Raw genomic sequence first — 21,424 nt, forward strand, 5'->3', positions numbered from 1 at the left:
ACAGCAACTGTAACAAAAACCGCTCTACAATTATTTATTGGCTGTGTGATTTGTGTTTCAAGTGCATGGACATTTGGGAGGTGGCTCCACTCAGGCAACCTCCCAAACATTTCCCATAAGAAAAAATGTTTGGATTATGTGTAGGTCTCATGGCACATGCAAAACAAACCCTCAAAGTGGCTTAAAACTTCTTACAATATATGAATAATAATAGAATATGGTGCTAATGTTAATATTTTGTGCTCAACAAATTAGAAAAACAAGTAACACAAAAATTATGCTCGTTTTGTTGGAAAAACATTTAAATAGGGTGGGGAAATAGATGAAGTGGTTGGAAATGTATGAGAGATTTCAAGTACTTTACAGATTTTAGTCCTTGGCTCTTATTTGTTTTTTTTGCTTCTGAACTTATGACTTTTCATATTTGAAGATGGAGGTAATGCCTATCATACTTTCTTTTTTCTTGGTCATAATTATCATTACATTTTGGGAATGGGGGATCCAAAAAGAAATAAGGTGAAGGAGAGGTATTTTTCCGAGATTATTGGGCATGTGTAGGAAAAGAGAGAAGAGGAGGGTGAGTGGGATATATGAGTGCATATGGAAGGACAGAAGGAAAAAGTGAAGTTGTGATGCCTTTACAATCTCTCTGAGGAGTAAGAAAGGAAATTGGATTAGGAAGTTAGTCCTACAGTCACTTCTTGGGACAACTGAGCCTTCAGGAAACAAATCAGGACCGGAGGGAAGGGAAGATGAAGGGGGAATAGAAGCAGGATAATATGAGAAGCTATGCCAGCAAGTTTATAATGATAAAATGTGAACTATTTATGAATACTTACATATATAGTAAAATTTCAAACACATTGTCAGGATAAGAAATATACAATTGTCAAATAGGGTCACCAAGTGACACAGGATAGGAATAGGATGGGACATTGGTGGGAAATATTATTAAATTTAACCTATCTGATGTTTTGTGTGTATGTGTATGTATGTGTATTTATGAAGGATCTGAGATGAACACTTAAAGAGGTAATATGGATTAAATTTATAAGATCAGCACATGAGTGTCTGTTACAAAATCCTCTTTATTTCTTTGTGCATTGGATTTATTTTTTAAGGCAAAAATTAAAAGATATAACTAAATGCATTTTTTTATTAGAGCAGTTTTAGGTTTATAGAAAAATTGTGCACAAAGTAAAAAATTCCCAAATGTCTGCCTCTGGCATGCAGTTTTCCCTATTAACATTTTGCAATAGTGGAATGCCTTTGATACAATTGATATAAAAATATTATTATAATCCTATTACTAATTATAAGCCATAGTTTATGTTAGATCTCACACTGTGTTTTATATCTGTGTCCCCCCAACAGCTGGCAAATGGGTGGAGCCACGAGTCAAACCCAAGTGGGCCTGGCACCAGAGTCCCTGCTCTTAGCCCCATTTTATACTGTCTCCTTGCAAAAACCATTTTATGTTTCCATTTATAAAATGCATTCCCTCCTTCTTGCATGATTGTTTACAAGTTATTTGGAATTTTTTTCTTTTAGACTGGACACTGGTCCACTTATAAATCTATTTATGGTGTAATCTGAAGAATTTCTAGGTCTAAGCCCTGTATCGTAGACAAGTTAATAATTAATGTTATGATTAAACTCACTGTGAATAAAATTATTCATTCAATATTTTAATTTCATCCTAGGCCTATCAGTTCTTAAACATATATATATTTGTTATACATTTCCTAATATAGGAAAATAGGTCATAGTGATTTATAGATGTAGGATGCTGCTCACGTACTGAGTAAGGCTATAAAGTCAGAAGACCTGGTCCTGTCCCTCAAGGAGCTCTCAGCCCATTGGATCTTCTCAGATACCTGTTTCTGCTGCTGCCCCTAATGGGAGAGACAGGGAGACGAGAACCAGTGAACTTATTTAGTTAAACAAGACTATTGAACCAGATAGTTAAGAGATGATACAATTCTTTTATTCTTTTTTAAAGAAAGACCTTGGTGAAAGAATCTCACAATGTGCACATCATAAATTGCTGTGCTCTGAAAATCTACCAGGGCTGCAGGGCTCAGGTTTGGGGACCTCTGATTAAAACCTGGCTGAGTGTAGTAGAGGAAAGAACTACAGCTCTGACGTAAGGATTTAGAGTAAGTAAGTAAGTAAAAAGTTTTATATTAAAATTTAAGTAGGGTTGTATTAAATAATAATCATGTTTAAGAATTCATGGCAAAGTACCCTTATATCTACTGCTTACTTCTTTTGAACTGTTGTTTAAAGAAATATTTACCTTTTTATAACATAATAGCAATATGAACAAACTACAAATTTTTTTTTTGGGGGGGGGGGTACATGGTCCCGGAATCAAACCTGGGTCTTCCACACAGAAGGCAGGCATTCTAACCACTGAACTCCCCATGCACCCTGTTCAAATTTTTTAAATCTATTTTTTTCAAGAATGAAATACTGCATAGAGATAAATCCTGAAAATAGATGGAAATTGTTCCTCCCAAATTGATCTCTAGTCATTAACTCTGGTGGCAGCAGGCATTCAGATGATGCATCCACCAAAGTAGGGACAGAGCCTAATTGGCCTTTGCCATGTGCCAATGTAAACTATTCTAAGATAAGTACAGCTAACCTAGGGAAATAGCCTTTTCTCCCCTCCTTGCCTGTTTCAGTTCCTTGAGCTATAAGAACCAGATTTATCCTGCTTTTAAAAATTAGATTATCTAATAATTGCAAAGGAAACCTGTTTACCCAAAGCACGGATTTTGTTTCAAGAGATATCAGATGTTTCATAAGCAAACAGCCAGAGAATTCCCTGTCTTGAGCTGAAGGTAATTATATAGCATTTATTGAGCTTTAAACAGTTTTCATCTTTGTTATCTCATTTGATTTGCTGGCATCAACAACGTGTCATGGATTTATTAATTTTCCCATTTTATAGTTGAGAAAATTGAGCCTTGCTTCTGAAGTTTTTCCCAAGGTCATAGTTTATTAGAGTAAGAATAGAGATTTCAAAGTTAAATTTTCTGGCACTATGACCATTGTTATTTCCTTCCCCTGATGGAGTTAAAGAGTAGGAAATAGTAATGATTGTATAGGTAGTATTCTTAAAAGTATGCCGCGTTCTCTCTGATAACCATAAGACGCCAAAGTTGAGAAGTCAAACAAGACTGTGTTCTGTTTAAATGTGAGATTTTGTGTAAGTCAACCTTTTTGTACTTTGTTTTCCTTAGACTATGAAGAGCATGAGTTGAACAGAATCTGATCTAGGTATTCACAGATGAGAAGAGAGTCCCCTTAGGCTGCTTTTACATATAGAAGAGTCCTTCATTGCCAGGTGCTGGCGCTGCAGTCGGGCCAGCCACGCTAACCCCACCACTGCTCTACTGTCAATCAAGTCAAGGCAAGAGCAGCCCATGCATGTGACTGAGTCTTAGTTCTAAACCCTCCTGTTTTGCTCCCAACTTGTTTCCAGTCTGGTCAACTTCATATCATTGACTTTTACCTACGGCTTAATTTTATTCCAACTCTTTGGACATAAACACATCCATGCCATTCCCATTGCATCTGAAAGAAAATAAAAACTCCTCACTAGGGCACCTGAACTGACATGATCCACACCAGCCCTTCCCTACCTTTCTGACCTCATCTTCAACCACTCTCTCCCATGTTCACTCGGATCGGGTTTATATTGCAGGAAATTAGCAATCAATAAGCATATTAAAAAGCTAATGTCTATACAGTGATAACTTCTGTGAAGAGACTCTAACAGTCTAATGTGGTAGTGACTTTTTAGGGTCAGGGGTCAGTTTAGACCAAGTCATTAGATAACCTTTTTTACTTATGTGAATTAAATAAGGCTTTTTGATATTGGTGAGATACGAGCAGGCCTGTAGGGAGTGGGGAGGCCACTGCAAGCAGAAAGAAGAGCAAGCACAGTGGTCATTCATTGGAGAGAATTTGAAATAGCGAAAAAACTAAATTAAGTTCTATTTAATTTACTGCTGTGTCTCATGGCTTAGAAAAACCTCTGATGCATAATAGGTTGCATTAAAAATAACAACAACAACAAAACTATTGAATGAGTGAATGATTGAAAAGATTAAGAATTTAGAACATGATGTTGTTCCAGAAACTGTTAAAGTTCTGAAATTTTAGCCTACTTGCTACATATACACACAGAAAATGTGAGACATCTGGGTCTGAGACAAAGACAGTTTATTACTCATAGGAAGAGAAGCAGCCATGGCAATAGCTTGCTTGCATCAGTTCCTAATGCCCAAATCCCCCAGGTGCAGTGAAGGCTTGATTGCATCTGCACATGCAAGTAGGTTATATTACAGGAGAGGAACCCCAAAATTAGAACTGGTGGTGACCTGTCCCTCCTCCCCTCTGCAGGAAGAAAGAAAGTGAGAAGCACTATTTTTGCTCCAGAATATAGGCAAATCTCCTCTGGAGAGGGGAAGGAAAGGTCTTCCTCTTAACTACCCTGTGCCAGCTCAAGAAATGGAGATGGCCCTAAGCTGTACCATCCTGGAATTTCTTCTTATACACACATTCTTAATTTGGCTGTAAATGTCTTTCTCAGAGGACCCAGATTGAGTATAAATGTGAGATATTCATGGAGAATTATCTCCCAACACATGGTTTCTATGTCGTTATCTGAAGATTCTAAATTGCATTTACTTTTTTTTGGCATGGGCAGGTACTGGAAATTGAACCCGTGAATTGCATTTACTTTTACATGCTATAGGCAACCCTCTCCAAGTTCTTGCCTCTGAAAATCTTCACATTGTTCAGTTTGACTGGTTCCTTGGCCAGGCTACCCACAAAGGAGCTTGAAAAGCAATATATCTGAGTCTAAGTAATCTTGCTTATCAACCATCCCCATCACCAACAGTAGTTATTGCCAACCTTCTTTGGACTTCACCTGCTTTGGACTTTGAACTAGCAAGACCTCAGTTACAAACTGGATAGTGGTAGTCTAGGAGTACAAGTTTGATATGCAAAGCTCACTTAGAGAAATGTTTGGGATGGGTGTATTTCCTTCCTTCTCATCTTCTCGACACCTCCAGTTATAATTACTGCTGCAAATCTGGTGGAGAGCTGCCAAAGAAAGCAGATCCAAAGGCAAAAAGATGACTGAGTTATGCTATATCCCAGGACAAGGGGCCAGTTGTATAGAAAGTAGTAAGAAGATTCTGTTGGGCTCCTCAACCCAGGTTAAAGCCTCTTACTTTAATCCTTTAATACTGAAATAGGATTAAAATATTTACCAATCTACTGAGCTTCCTCCTTTCTTTTTATCCTCACTGTTTCTCCTGTTCTTCTTCATTCTTATTTACTTTATTAATGAAAAAATAAAACATTTACAGAATACCTCTCGTGTCTTTTGCACCGTGGAGAGTTTATGGAGGTGAATAAAACAAGGTGCCCGTTCTCAGAAAGCTCACTATCTAGTAGAAAAATAGATCAAAATAAAAAAGTATAATAGACTCCCTGAGGGTGCCAGGGACATGCCGTAAGAAGGTCCTAAGAATGAAGCCTCACAGAACAAAGTAGTACTGGAAGATATATATTTTGTTGGAAATGTCTTTCTCAAATCATATATATATAATATGGTTTAGCCCCTAGATGTAGTAATAAATACTTTAAGGTTTCAGTTTCAGAAGTCAGTGCATCCCGTTATTTTGTATGGGTTAGTCTGAAATGACATTTTCTCATTTGCAATAAAGGAATCCTGAATGCAGCTGTAGTAGTAGGACTCATGCGGTGCATGCTCTCCTAGGCCAGAGTAAGGGTATTATTCTCTTCCATAGCAGCAATGAAAAGTTCTGAAAGACTTAAGCAAGAGGGTAATATATTCAAATGTGTGTTTCAGAGACCACACCAATAATATTATAGAGAACATCATGTGGAGGGCCAGATATAATGTAAATAGACTGTTTAGGAGGTGATTATAATAATCTAGAGAAGAGATGTGAGTAGCACGGACTTGTATGGTGTCAATCAGAATGGAGAACACAACACAGGTTAGAGAAATATATAGACTATAACATTTAATTTATTTAAGAATTAAGTATGAAAAAAATAAGAAAGGGGAAGTTGATAAGAATCACGCCTAAGTTTCTGGCTTGAGGAGGTAGTTGAATTGGAGAGTTGTTCAAGGAAAAATAGAAAAACCAATAAGAATTATACATCTGGAGGGATGTAAATGTCAGGATTCCCCTTTTTAACATATTATGTTTGAGGTGACTCTGTCACGTTCACATGGACATTTCAGTGAGGCAGCCAAAAAGTTTGGTCTGAGTTTTAGAGAAGATGTTTTAGAGGCCTGGCCTGGAGATATAAATTTGCAATTCATCTGTGCTTTGGTGGTAATTTAATTCATGGGCATGCATGAGACTGCAGAGGAATATATTGAGAATAAGCAGAGAAGAAAGTTCAAAGGCTGGGCTTTGGGGAACTCCAATATTTAATGGCTAGCAAAAAAAGAACAAATCTGCAAATGAAGGTAGAGAAGGGACAACAAGAATAGTAGGAAGAAATCAAGGAGGCCATTGTGTTAAGTAAGCCAGGAGAAAGTGTTTGAGGAAATCATGGTCAGCAATGTTGATTGCTGCTGACAAGTCCCAAAACCTGAGAATTGAGAAATATTAATCTAATTTAGCAACATGCATGCCATCTGTGACCTTTGGAGCTGTTTCAGTAGTGTGATCAGAACAAAAACCAGATGAAGTGGGTTGAGGAGTGAGTGGAGAGTGAGGAAATAGAGACAATTATCCTAAGGAACCCTTTCAAGCCATTGAGCCCTTCACATACAAAAATAAACTGCCAGAAACTAGATACATGCTCGACAAATTGATGTTTGAGGTTAGATTTGCCTAGATTTCTCCAGAATCAAGAGTACATTTATGCTTGACTTTTCATCCATGGTTCAGTTACGTTTAACCAATATTTATTGAGTATATAACCTATGGTAGGCCCTGGGTTACAGAGTTGAATAGGACATGGTTCATGGCTTTAAGGAACTGATCATTTAGATGGAGAGAGAGACTTAAAAAGAGAGTATTCCAATTCAACATGGCAAAGCAGTTATTTGAGTGCAGGGGAGGAGATTCTGAGGGGAAAAGCAAACGCCTCGTGGAGGATGAGATAATAGCTGAACCAAGTCTTATAGGTTATGTAAGATTTAAGCTTTCTATGTGGGAATCCAACTATTCCATACAGAAGTCAACCCATAAAAAAATGGATGTTGAAAGCTCTTCTTATCCTACCCAATGAAATCAATTGTGCAGAATATTAGAAGTCAGTTTAGTTATACTCCTGGTGTGGTCTAACCACTGTTAGTTGGCTCAGCATCTGCTAAAAAAGGCAAAGGCAAAACAGGTGTGTATCAGAAAGAATTATTCTCAGACTCTATCTCCATGGAGTTTCAGAATGAAATATATCAGCTCCACAGGGAAGCCTCTAACAGATGGGAACCTATTTAACAAGCCAGAGAAAATGAATAGGTTGGCTCTGAGAAGGATAGCACAGCCACAGAAATCTATTCTCAGAGATGTGGGTGTCGATGAGACCCAATGACCCACATTCAGAAATATTTGTCTATTAATTAGGGCAGGTGGTTCCATCCCAGAAGGCTTTGCCTAGCAACTGTAACCAAGAGCATCTGTAACTTCAGTCCTGTGAAAGAACTTCAAGTTTGAGAATCAAAGTGGTATGTACAGTGGCAAGAGAAGACTCAAGATGAACCTAATTCTATACCTGTGCCCCTGTTTTTTCCTCATATAGATAAGGTAGTTTCTGTCATCCCAAACTACTAACTTAAACTCTGTGTGTCCTCATTTATCTGGCATGTGAATAGCCAATCAGGAAGTAATGTTTGAGGGCCAAAGAGAGTGTTTGGGGCATTGTAAGGGGATAATGAAGTCTTTCATTCACCCTTGGTTTGCCTTTTTGTTTCATTCATTCATTTAACAAATATGTATTTAGCATTTTCCATATAGTGTGAGCACAATATTGAACAAAATGGAATATTTGCCCTCAGAAGCTTAAAATCTGTGAAAAGAAATCAAAGTAATTTCCCTTTAATTTCAGAGGTACTTAATACAATAGATAGGGTTAGGAAGTCTTGGAACAAAACAGGCAGACCAGTTAGAGGTGTCACAGAAGGCTGAAAGTATATAAGTTAAGAACCAATGAAAATTAAGACACATCTTTAGAATAAAGAAAAAGATGGTGTCCTGTGAAGTGTTAATAATGTATACCAAGACCAGGAGGCAGGTGCACAGTATATTTGTTGAATGACTAGTTCTCTGTGGCTTGGAACTTAGAGAGCTAAAATGGAATTATAAGAAATGAGATGGAGAGGTTAGCAGGTAGTGTATCACAAAGAGTCTCAAATGTCATGCTTAGGAGTTTAAATCATGTTCTTTGTGGAATTTTTGACTGGGAATGAGGTATGGTCACATGTATATTTTGGAAAATATTCATTAATTCATTCATGGTCAGAAAATCCTGATTAAGCCCCTGTTACATGTCAGATACTGTTCTGAGTACGGGGAATACGATGGAGAATAAAACAGGCATGATCCTTACTCTCTTAGAGCTTATAATCAAGGCAAACATATAACTTAAAGAATCAGTGGGATATCAGTGTGGACAATGGAGAAATTAGGTTGGAGGCAGGGAAGACAACTTAAGAGTCCTTTGGCAGTAAACCAGACAGAAGATGGTTGTGGTTTGAACCAAGAAAGAGACTAGAATTAGGAGTAATGGATTGATTCCAGAGACGGTACAGAAGTAGAGGCCATAAGAAATTGTGATGAATATGAGATTGGGGAAGAAGGATTCAAGAGGCAACTTGATCTGATGACCTAGGGTTCAGTCTGATCCAAGGAGTAGAAGGAACCCACATAAACTTTGCAAATCTGTTGGTGCATATTGGAATTAAATCCTGGGATGGTGAGAGATGATGATGTGGAAATCCAAGGCTACACCACCATTTGGAGGGAGCTACCAATATCTCATATCCCTGGCAAGATAACATGTAACATGCCTAGTTTCTGGCAGCTAGTGTGAGAAAGGCTTAGTACAGGTTAAGATTCAAAAATCTACTTAAAATTTCTTGTTTGGACTTCTTCATGGGCCACCACTCCTGCAGTAGTTGATTCTTCTTATATTTTTCTTACTTGCTTCAGAACATTTTTCCTCCCAAGATGCTACTATGCTTCCATTAAAATAGTTTAAAATTTAATTAAGAACATTTCAAATACACAAAAAGTATAAGACACCTATATACCATTACTAATATTAAAGTTGACTTTTTGTCGTATTTGTATCAGGTCTCTTTTAAACATTTAAGATGTAATTAAATCTCCAATGGTAGGTTGTCCCTATTCTTAATAACTCACAGGAAACCACAATTTTAAAGTTGGTGATCATCATATCATATACTTGTTTTTCTACATTTACTATCCATATATGTATTCATAAACAATATATAGTCCCTTTAAAAATATCACGAAGGTCTTATCATGTTTTTCATCTTTTAATTTGTCATCTTTACTTAACGCTCTTGGAATTTCTCCATGTTCATAAAAGTGGGTTCAGTTCATTAATTCCAATAGTTGTGTATGTTCGAGTTCAACAAGAGTTATTATAAATTTGCCTCTATTCTTTCCCTGTGGTAGCTACTGGAAACCAAATTTCTGGGCTGCATCCTCATCAAAACTCAGTGATATCCATGTAGTTACTTTTTGCCAGTCCAGAAGTAAAATGGTACCTCATTACTATTTTAATCTCCATGGTCTGATTATTTGTGAGGTCCAGTTCTCTACCCCTCCCAATATTTTATTAACCACTTGAATTTCTTGTACTATGGTATTTAATAGCTTTTAACCATTTTTCTATTTGTTGTTCTTTTTATTTTTTCCTTATTAATTGTTACAATATAGTTCTATATCCTAACTGCAATCCTTTCTTTGTTATAGGGATTACAATTATCTTCACCTTGTCTGTGATTTTTCTTTCCGTTTTATGTTATTTTATTCTTCTATCATGGAGGAGTAAAATGTGTTGAAAATTTTAGTTTTCTCTTTTAGGATTTCTGCTTCTTGAGTATTGTTTAAGAAATGCCTGCCTAGCCACACATAATAGTTTCTTTTTTGTGTCTTTCCTTCTAGAAGTTGTACATGGTTCCTTTTTACAGGTCAGTCTTTCACCCATCAGATTTATTTTTGTTTCTAGGCAGAAATTGGGCTCTAATGTTGTGTTTCCATATGGAAACCAATTGATGGTTCTAGCATTATCAACAAAGTTTTACAATGTACTAAGTTCTCATACATGTAAGAGTCTATTTCTGTGTTATATGTTCTGTTCACTTGGTCTGTCTTCTATTCCTGAACTTGTACTACCCAAATTAAACTTTTAACATTTTAACTAGTATTACTATTAATAATAATACTTACATGCATATATTAAAACAACGTTACTAACATCAACCCCCATAAGCCTTTTCTTGTGCTTCTTCTTTCTTCCTCCTCCTTGTTGCAGCCACTTCTTCCTCCCTCTCTCCATTTTACCTCCTTTGTCTATTTCTTTTTTTGTTTTTTAAGATTGCTTAAACCACTTTTTAGTTTTCTATTTCCATAGAATTTTACAATCTAAGGTTCATGAAAAATGCTGTAGGATTTTGACTGGAATTAAATTCAATTTGCAAATTAATTTGGGGAGAATTAGGGCCTTTATGATATTAATTATTGCCATCCATGCAGATATGTTTGTTTAATTTCTAGGATTTCTTTTAAATCTTTCAATAAAATTTTACAATTTCTCCATGAAGGTTCTGCCCATTAAAAATTTATATGGAGAATGTTTTATCTTAAAAACAAATGCCTGTTTGCATTGGACAACAACCATGCTATCTCCTTTCTGTTTTCTTTGAATTTTTCTTGATATATAACATCCATAAAACTAAGTGCACAAATCAGAACTATAAAGCTTGATTACAAAGTTATCATGACTAAAAACTGGCATGGGTATCAAGAAACTGAACCTTATCCATATTCAGAAAGGCCTCTCTTGTCCCTTTCCAATAATTACCCGTCCCAAAGATTTTTCGTTATCATTATCCAGCATCATAGAGTAGGTGGCCTACTTTGAAATGTTGTATAAATAGTGCTTGCTTCGGCAGCATATACACTAAAATTGGAATGATATAGAGAAGATTAGCATGGCCCTTGCACAAGGATGACGTGCAAATTCGTGAAGCGTTCCATATTTTTTAAAAAAACAAAGAACAGAAAAGGTTATATAAATAGGATCTTTTTTTTCTTTGTTAGAGAAGTTGTGAGTTGTTTAAAGAACAATAATAAAACCCAGGATTCCCATACGCTATCCCACCATATTTTGTTGGAACATTTGTTACGATTGATGATAGCACATTTTTATAATTGTACTATTAATTAAAGCCCATGGTTTAACTTAGGACTCACTGTTTGTGTGATCTAGTTCCAATGATTTTTAAACATCTTTATTCTGTTATCATATATACAATCTAACATTTTCCTCCTTCGTCATATTTATGTATATAGTTTGATGCTGTTAATTTGTTCAGTGTTATGCTAACATCACCATCCATTACCAAAACACTTCCATCAATCCAAATAGGAACCCTGCACATTTTCAGCCTTACATTCCCATTTGCCATCCAACCCCAATCCTTGGTAACCTATGTTCTAGATTGTGACTCTGTGAGTTTGTTTATTCTAATTATTTCCTAACAGGGAGATCATATACTATTTATCCTTTTGTGTGTGCTTTCTTCCACTCAACATAATATCTACAAGGTTATTCCATGCTGTCACGTGTATCAGGACTTCATTCTTTTTTACAGCTGAATATTATTCCATTGTATTTATATGCCACATTTTGTTTATGCATTCATCGGTTGGTGAACACTTGAGTTGCTTCCATCTTTTGATAGTTGTAAGAAAGCTGCTATGATTATTGATGTGAAATGATCTATTTGAGTCCCTTTTTTCAACTCTTTTGGGTATATACGAAGTAATGGGATTGCTGGGTCATATGGTAGTTCTGTACTTAGATGTCTGAGGATCAGACACACTTTTCCACAGTGGCTGCACAATTTTACATTGCCACTGGCAATCAAAATTGAGCATCTTTTCATGTACTTTTTGGCCATTCATATATCTTCTTTAGAGGGATGTCTACTCAAGCATTTTGCCAAATTTTGAGTTGATTATCTTTTTGTTGTTCAGTTGGAGAATTTCTTTCTTTATTCTTTATTTCTTATTTCTTTATTTATTGGATAGTAAACCTTTATCCGATGTGTGGTTTCCAAATATTTTCTCCCATTGAATAGGTTGCCCTTTACTTTCATGATAAAGGTCTTTGAGGCACATTTTTAAAAAATTTTAATGAGGCCACGTTTTTGTATTTCTTTTATTATGCGTATCCCTGTTTTTCTAAACCTATACATACACATATGCACCCAGGGGAAGATATGTGATATATATGTATCACAGGACATTTTATTCAGAATTTTTTTTTTTTTTTTTTTTTTTAGTGCATTGGCTGGGAATTGAACCTGGGTCTTCCACATGGCAGGCAAGAATTTTACCATTGAACTACTTGTGTACCTTTATGTATTTCTTTTGTTGCTTGTGTATTGAGTGCAAAGTCTAAGAAACCATTGCCTAGCACAAAGACATGAAAATGCTTCCAGATTTTCTTCTAGGGGTTTGATAGTTCTACTTCTTTGTTTTAAGTTTTTGATACATTTTGAGTTGATTTGTGTATATATGGTGTAAGGTAGGGAGGTAGGTGTCCTCCTTTTTTTGTTTTTGCAAGTTAAGATCCAGCTTTCCCAGCACCCTTTATTGATGAGACAATTCTTTCCCAATTGAGTGATCTTTGCCACCTTATCAACAATCAGTTGGCCATAAATGTAAGGGCTGATTTCTGAGCTCTCAGAGTCCATTAGTCTATATGTCTGTCCTTGTGCCAGTACCATGCTGTTTTGTTTACTGTGGCTTTGTAGTAAATTTTCAGACCAGAAAGTGTGAGTCCTCCAACTTCATTCTATTTTTTCAAGATGGCTTTAGCTATTTAGGGCTATCTGAGGCTTTAGCATTTGAGGATCGACCTTTTCATTTCTGCAAAGAAAGTTGTAGGAATTTTGATTGAGATTGCATTGAATCTATAAATTCTTTTGGGTCATATTGACATCATTTCTGTGTACAAGCCATTTACACCCTTGGTTAGATTTATTCCTAGATATTTGATTCTTTTAGTTGCTGTTATGAATGGAATTCTTTTCTTGATGTCTTCTTCTGATTGTTCATTGCTTGTTGTATATAAAAACACTACTGATATTTTGAGTGTTGATCTTGTACCTTGCCACTTTGCTGAATTCATTTATAAGCTCTAGGAGCTTTGTTGTGGATTTTTCAGTGTTTTCTGTATATAGGACCACATCATCTGCAAATAAAGAAAATTTTACTTCATCTCTTCCTCCCTCCCTCCTTCCCTCCCTACCCCCTTTCTTTCTATTTCGTTTTTTTTCCTTCCCCCACCCCCCTTCTTTCTTTCACATAGTTGCTAAAACTAGACCTTCCAGTACAGTGACAAATAACCTTGGTGACAGTGGGCATCCTTGTCTTGTTCCTGATCTTAGAGGGAGCACTTTCAGTGTTTCGCCATCAATAAGATGTTAGCTGTGGGCTTTTCATATATGTTCTTTATCATGCTGAGAGAATTTCCTTCTATTCTTAGTGTTCTAAGTGTTTTTAACATGATGGGATGCTGGATTTTGTCAAATCCCATTTTTGCATCAATTGAGATGATTGTGTGTTATTCTTTTTTCCTTCACTCCATTAATGGGGCATAATTAACTGATTTTCTTAGATTGAACCAACCTTGCATACCAGGGATAAATTCCACTTGATCATGGTGTCTAATTTTTTTTTAATATGCAGTTGGATTTGATTGGCTAGTCTTTGCTGAGGATTTTTCGTCTATATTTATAAGAAATATTGCTCTCTACTTTTCTTTTCTTGCATTATCTTTAGGCTTAGGTATAAGGATGATTTTGGCTTCATAGAATGAATTAGAGAATGTTCCCTCCTCTTCAATTTTCTGCAAAAGTTTGAGCAGAATTGTAGTTAAGTCATCTTGGAAGGTAGAATTCCCTTGTGAAGCCATCTGATCCTGGGCTTTAATTTGTTGAGATATTTTTTATTATTGATTCAATCTCTTTACTAGTAATTGGTTTTTATTTCTTCTTGAGTCAATATAGGTAATTTGTATGTTTCTAAGAATTTTTCTGCTTTGTCTAGGTTACCTAATTTATTGGCATACAGTTGTTCATAACATCCTCTCATAGTCCTTTTTATTTCAGTGGGATCAGTAATAATGTCCACCTTTATAATTCTGATTTTAAGCATTTTTTAATCCTCTCTGTTCTTTTGTTTGCTATTCTTGCTACAGTTTTGTCAATTTTATTGATCTTTTCAAATAATACAATTTTGGTTTTGTTGATTCTATAGTTTGTTGTTGTTTGTTTTCTATTTTATTTATCTCTACTCTAACCTTTTTTCCTTCCTTCTAGGTTTAGTTTGCTCTTCTTTTTCTAGTTCTTCCAGTTTTGAGGTTAGATCTCTGATTTGAAGTCTTTCTTCTTTTTTGATGAAAGCATTTAAAGCTATACATTTCCCTCTCAGCACTGCCTTCTCTGAAACATCTAAGTTTTGGTATGTTGTATTTTCATTTTCATTCTCCTCAAATTATTCCCTAAGATACTTCCTTGTTTTGCTTCTGATTTCCTTTTTAATCCATCGGTAGTTTAAGAATATGTTGTTGTATTAGTTAGGGTTCTCTAGAGAAACAGAATCAACAGGGAATGCTTGCAAATACAAAATTTATAAAAGTGTCTCACAGGACCACGGAAACGCAGAGTCCAAAATCCATACAGCAGACTGTGAAGCCGACAATTCTGATAGAGAGTCTCAATGAACTCCACAGGAGAGACTCACCAGCTGAGACAAGAAGAGCCTGTCTCTTCTGAATTCTCTTTAAAAGGCTTCCAGTGATCAGATTAAGCATTACTCATTGAAGAAGACATTCCCCTTTGGCTAATTACAGATAATCAGCTGTGAATGTAGCTGACATGATCATGATTTAATCGTATGAAATGTCCTCATCGCAACAGACAGGCCAGCACTTACCCAACCAGACAAACAGGTATCACCATTTGGTCAAGTTGACACATGAACCTAACCATGACAGTTGTTTAAGTTCCAAATATTTGTAGATTTTCCATTTTCTCCCTTTGCTATGATTTCTAGCTTCATTATGTTGTGGTCACAATATATATTGTACAATTTCAGTATTTTTTAATTTATTAAGCCTTGTTTTGTGACCAAAATATGGTCTATCCTGGAGAATGATCCATGTACACTTGAGAAGGATGTGTACTATATCTATTTTTATGTGTATTCATATTTTATTTTTACATATGTCTTTTAGATCTAGTTAACTTGGGGTGTCATTCAAGTCTTGTACTTTCTTATTGATCTTATTACTAGATTTTGTATTTATTATTGAGAGTGGTATCTTAAAGTCTTCTACTATTAAAGTAGAACCATCAACTTCCCCCTTCATCTGTCAGTATTTGCTTCATGTATTTTGGGACTGTACTGTTAGGTACACATATACATATTTATAATTGTTACTCTTTCTCTTGAGTTGTCCCCTTTATCAGTATATAATGATGATCTTTGTCCCTTATACTGTTTATGACTATGTTTATGACTATTTTATCTGACACTAATATTGCCATCCTAACTTTCTTTCAATTACTGCTTGCATGGTTTATATTTTTTCATCCTTTTACCCTCAACCTATTTTTATCTTTGTATTTAAGGTGATTCTCTCACAGACAACATACAGTTGCATCATGCTTTTTTTTAATCCAGTCTACTAATCTCTGTTTTTTTTTTTTTTTTTTTTTAGCATGGGCAGGCACTGGGAATCAAGCCCAGGTCTCCAGCATGGCAGGTGAGAACTCTGCCTGCTGAGCTACCATGGTCATCCATAATCTCTCTTTTGATTGAATTGTTTAATCTATTCATAATCAAAGTAACTACTGATAATACAGGATATTCTTCTACCATTTTCTTATTTAGCCTGTATAAGTTTATATCTTTTTGTTCCTCACTTCTTTTAATGCCTTATTTATTTTCATTTTTGTGTTATACCATATTGGGTATCTTCTCATATCCCTCTGAATATATTTTTCATGTATTTTCTTTGTGGTTACCATGGGGTTAAATTTTAATATTCTAAATATATAGCAGTCATATTTGGTTTGATTCCAACCTAACTTCAATTGCAAGCACATATACTTTTCCTATATCCCTTTGCCCCTCCACCATATTTTTACTTATCACCACTTATATCTTTTAACATTGTACATAAAAAAATATAGATTTATGCATTTGCATTTTAACTCCTATATGAACTTAGAAGCGCAGATATACCAAACAATGCAATATAATAATTCTGGCATTTATAATTACCCAAATAAATTTACCAAATAAATTACCACAGTTCTTTATTTCTTTGTGCTGCTTTAAACTACTATCTAGTGTCCTTTCCTTTCATCTGAAGAACTCCATTTAGCATTGTCTGTAGGGAAAGTCTTGTGGTGATGAACTCTCTCAGCTTTTGTTTACCTGAGAATGTTTAATCTTTTCCTCATTTTTGTAAGAAAGTCCTGCCAGATATAAAATTCTTGGCTGGCATTTGTTTTCTTTCAGCACTTTAAGTATTTCAACCTATTGTCTTCATGGTTTCTGATGAGAAGTCAGAACTCAGTCTAATTGGGAATCCCTTTGACCTAACACATTTCTTTTCTTTTGTGGTTTTCAGAACTTTCTGCTTGTCCTTTGTATTTGATAGTGTGATCAACATATGATGTGGTGGGATTTTTTTCATGTTTGCTCTGTTTGTGTTCTCTGGGCTTCTTGAATTGGCATATTCACATCTTTTACTAAGTTTGGGAAGTTCTCTGTCATTATTTCTTTGAATATTCTCTCTGCCCCCTTTCTCTATTACTTCTCTTTTTGAACTCCCTTGATGTGTATATTGGTGTACTTGATGGTGCCCAAGAGGTGTCTTGAGCTATTTTCACTTTTAGTAATTCCTTATTTTTTTATAAGTTCAGCCTGACTCATTTCAATTGTCTTGTCTTCAAGTCCACTGCTTCTCTCTTCTGTCAACTCCAGTATGCTTTTGAAGTCCTCCTTGGCATTTTTCATTTTACTTGAAATGGTCTTCAGCTCCATTTCTGGTTAGTTCACTTCTAAAATTTGTTTTTTCTAGATATCCTTTAGTTCTTTCTCAGTATTTTCCTTCATCTCCTTGAGCATTTTTAAGACCATTTTCCAAAGGCTTTGTTTGGTATGTCTGCATTCTCATCTTCTTTGTTGGTGTTTTCTGGATTTTTATCCTTTTCTTTTGGATGGGCCACTATTTTCTGTTTGTTTGTCTTGTAATCTTTTGTTATACACTTCATTTAAATATTTTAACATGCTAACAATGGGGTTTCTGCCCTGAGATGTCTGCTTCTTGTTTTTGCAATCAGCTGGCAATAAAACAGAGATTTTTCTTGATTATCATCCCCCCTGTCCAGGTGACCTGCCCGAGGCAAATGCAGTGTACAGAGATTTCCCTGTCTTTCTGGGCCTTTGTCTTATCTTTGGCTTTTGCTTTTCAGTTGATTTGGAGTTCCCTGCTTCAGGAATTTTTTGTCCCTCTATTTTCTAGGAAATAGACCTCCTTCTCCCTGATCTTTTGAAGCTCACAAGCCTTTGTCCCATCTCTGTAGTTTTTTATGCTCCTCTCATTGTCTCAAGCTGTTTCTGCTTGGAGGGCAAATTTTGGAAGGAGGGCATATTGGAGTAACTTTCCCAAGTCAGTCTTTCCCAGCCAAAACTGGCCCAGGGACCACGGTGGGGATGCAGACCAGCTCCAGAGTGTCCTGTGGAGGGGATCTGGAGGGCACCAAGAGCTTCTGGATGGCTCCCCAAAGCTGATCTTTCCTACCCTGCCCAGCAAATGCAGCCTATCAGCTGTCTTCCATAACTCTGAAGGACAGCATCTCTATATCTCCAAAGCCACAAACCCAGTCCAGAACAGGTTGAAACAATGGCTGCTGTCAGAACCTGACCAGTGATACAAGTTTACTAATAAAAAGCTGTGATCAATGATCAGCTGTGCCCACCCCTGTTCTTGGAGAAGAGGATTTTTATGCCCTTTTCTGTCACCAGTAAGCCTGCCAGGGGCAGGATTCCAAGATAACCTGCCTTGAGAATGGGGGATGTACACCAGTAGCTGCTGCACAAAGAAAGCAATTATTATTCTTAAAAAAAATTTATTATGAAATATCATTTATGTACAAAAAGTCAAAAGTAATTTAAAATGGAGCAATAATTTTCCAAGTACATTTTATCAAGTAGTTACAGAACAGATTTCAAAGTTTGGTATGGGTTACCATTCCACAACTTCAGATTTTATCTAGTTGCTTCAGGATACCAGAGGCCGATAGAAGCATCACTATATTGATTCAGCACTAATACTCGTCTATTAAATCCTGTCTTCTCTATTTTAACTCCTCCTTCTCCTTTGATCCTACTTTCAGTTGACAGGTGTCTTTAAGGTATGCCCATTCTAACTTTTTTTCATGTTGAAAAGGAGTATTGAATGGGGGATGGAATTTGTTGATAATTATATCCCCCATCTTAATTCTATCCACCTGTCCAATTTCCCCTAGCCTATGGAGAAGCTGGCCTCTCTGGGTTTTAAGACTTATCTGTCCTAGGAACTCTCTCAAGGTTATACGTTTCAGAAAGTAAACTTAGTGAATGAAACTTTTCTAGAGCCTCAGAGCTCTAGGTGTTCTTCAGGGTTAACAGGAATGATGTTGGTTGGGGTTTGGCAAATCATGATATTAGCATTATCTAACTGAAGCTTGTGAAAGAGTAAACTCCAGAATAGCCTCTAAGCTGCATTTGAACTCTCTTAGCCATTGATAACTTATTTTGTTACATTTCATTTCTTTTCCCCTTTTGGTCTAGAAGGCTTTGTAAATCACACAGTGCCAGGGCCAGGCTCGTTCCTGGGAATCATGTCCCAAGTTGCCAGGGAGACTTTTATCCCCTGACTGTCCTGTCCCATATACCGGGGAGGGTAATAGTTTTCCTTGCAGAGTTGGGCTTAGAGAGAGGGGCCACATCTAAGCAACAAAAGAAGTTTTCTGGAAGCAACTCTTAGGCATAATTATAAGTAGTCATAGCTTCTCTGCTACAGAAATGAGTTTCATATTGGTAGTCCTCAAAATCAAGGGGTTGGCCTATATTCTTGGGAATCTCTCATGTTTGAGAGAGTACTAGCATTTTCCCAGATGGGGAAATTTAATAGTTTCATAATTTTTCTCCAGTTCCACAAGGGACTCTACCAATACTTTTTTTTTTTTGCATGGGCAGGCACTAGGAATCAAACCCGAGTCTCTGGCATGGCAGACAAGAATTCTGCCTGCTGAGCCACCATGGCCCACCCTCAAATTTTTAACTTTTATTTTTTTTCTTGCGTGAGCAGGCACCAGGACTCAAACTTGGGTTTCCGGCATGGCAGGCAAGAATGCCACTGAGCCACTGTCACACCGCCTCTACCAATACTTTTTAATTATCAGCCCACCATAGTCTGGGATGTATCGGGGTATTACATTAAGCCACACCAAATTATAAGACCTTGTTGCTGTTCTGGGTTCCATACGTTTAGGTTATTAAAATGAGCTCTCTTGTCAGGTTGATGTAGATGGTGTGTTACATTGAATTAGGCTCTAGAAACACTAAATCTCTCTGTCTTTGGTCTCAAAAATTAGGTGAAGCTCTAGAATACATACACTATCATCCTTTGCCCTATGTTCTGATTTACCTTAACCCCTACCGTATCAACTTCATTTTTATCTCTAATTGAAGCCCGATCTCTTTTTTAGTTACTAACAATTGCTGCATGTAGCAATGCTGACTTTCAGGGCTGTTGAATTCCAGCTCTGAGTATTAGGTGTCACAGAGGTATCCAAAGTTCCAGGAAAATACCAGCTTATCCAAATATAGCACATCTCAGAATCTAGAAATACACTCACAACCCCGGACTAATTGTGTCTGCTATAAGAGTTTACAATTTGGGTTCCAGTTTTCTTTTAAGTATTTTCTAAAAGATACCATACTGTATTTGTTCTTTTGTTTCTGGCTTGTTTTGTACAGCACAATGTCACCAAGGTTCATCCACTTCATTGTATGCCTCACAACTTCATTCCTTTTTGTAGTCACACAATATTCCATCATGTATATACGTCACAGTTCGCCATTCTGCTTCTCAGTCATTGTGCCCTTCGGCCCCCTTTATCTGTTGGCCATCATGGATAATGTCCAAAGCAAACAATCCATGACTCACAATGTCCTTACTCAATTGTACAGTCATCAGCACTCTCAATTCTAGACAGTTTTTATTGGTTCAAAGAGACAAAGAACAGATAAACACAGCCTCACAAAATATCAATTCTAAATCTCCCCTATCTCTTGTTCCTCTCCCCCAAGTATTAGCCCCTGATATTGCTGTGTTACTGTTGATGTCTTCCTGTTAACTACAGTCCATAGCATGTAATATTAAGTGTTCCTGATATACCCTCTATTATTGACTCTTCGTATAAGATCAAACCTTTGAAGTAGTTCATGTAACAATGTATTTGTAATTGTAGAGTTAATTAGTAGGGTACATGACCATACAATCTCTTTCAATCATATTCATATTCAATATGGCAGTATTACTTATTACCCCACTAATGAACTACCATCACTTATATCTGATCATTTACATTTAAGTTCAACTTCATTGGGTAACCATTTACCTGTCTAGCTTCTGTGTATCTCTAAGTACCCTATAATCTACTTTATTAGTCTCTGAGTTTACCTTTACCATGGTCATAACAGTGAGATCAATACAGTATCTATCCCTCTGTGTTTGGCTTATTTCACTCAGCATCATGTCCTCAAGGTTCATCCATGTTGTCAAATGCTTCGTAATCTCATTTCATCTTACTGCTGCATAAAATTCCATCTTATGTCTATACCACATTTTGTTTATCCACTTGTCTGTTGATGGGCATTTGGATTGTTTCCATCTTTTGGTGATTGTGAATAATGTTGCTGGGAACATAGGTGTGCAAATGTCTGTTCGTGTCACTGCTTTCAGCTCTTCTTGATATATTCCAAGTATTAGAATTGCTGGATTATAGGGCAAATGATATTTAGTTTTC

At 36.3% G+C, this 21,424-nt stretch overlaps 1 protein-coding gene and 1 non-coding gene across 5 annotated transcripts in view; both read left to right on the top strand.

The window, feature by feature from the left end:
• The window catches only part of AGBL1 (AGBL carboxypeptidase 1), an 872,209-nt gene that overhangs the window by 703,785 nt on the left and 147,000 nt on the right, over positions 1 to 21,424 (top strand). The window lies entirely within an intron of this gene.
• On the top strand, positions 11,200 to 11,306 carry LOC143652925 (U6 spliceosomal RNA). Its single transcript, XR_013160971.1, has one exon. It is a non-coding gene; the product is annotated as a U6 spliceosomal RNA (small nuclear RNA).

This window comes from Tamandua tetradactyla, chromosome 12, assembly GCF_023851605.1.
Source record: "Tamandua tetradactyla isolate mTamTet1 chromosome 12, mTamTet1.pri, whole genome shotgun sequence".
Taxonomy (NCBI): domain Eukaryota; kingdom Metazoa; phylum Chordata; class Mammalia; order Pilosa; family Myrmecophagidae; genus Tamandua; species Tamandua tetradactyla.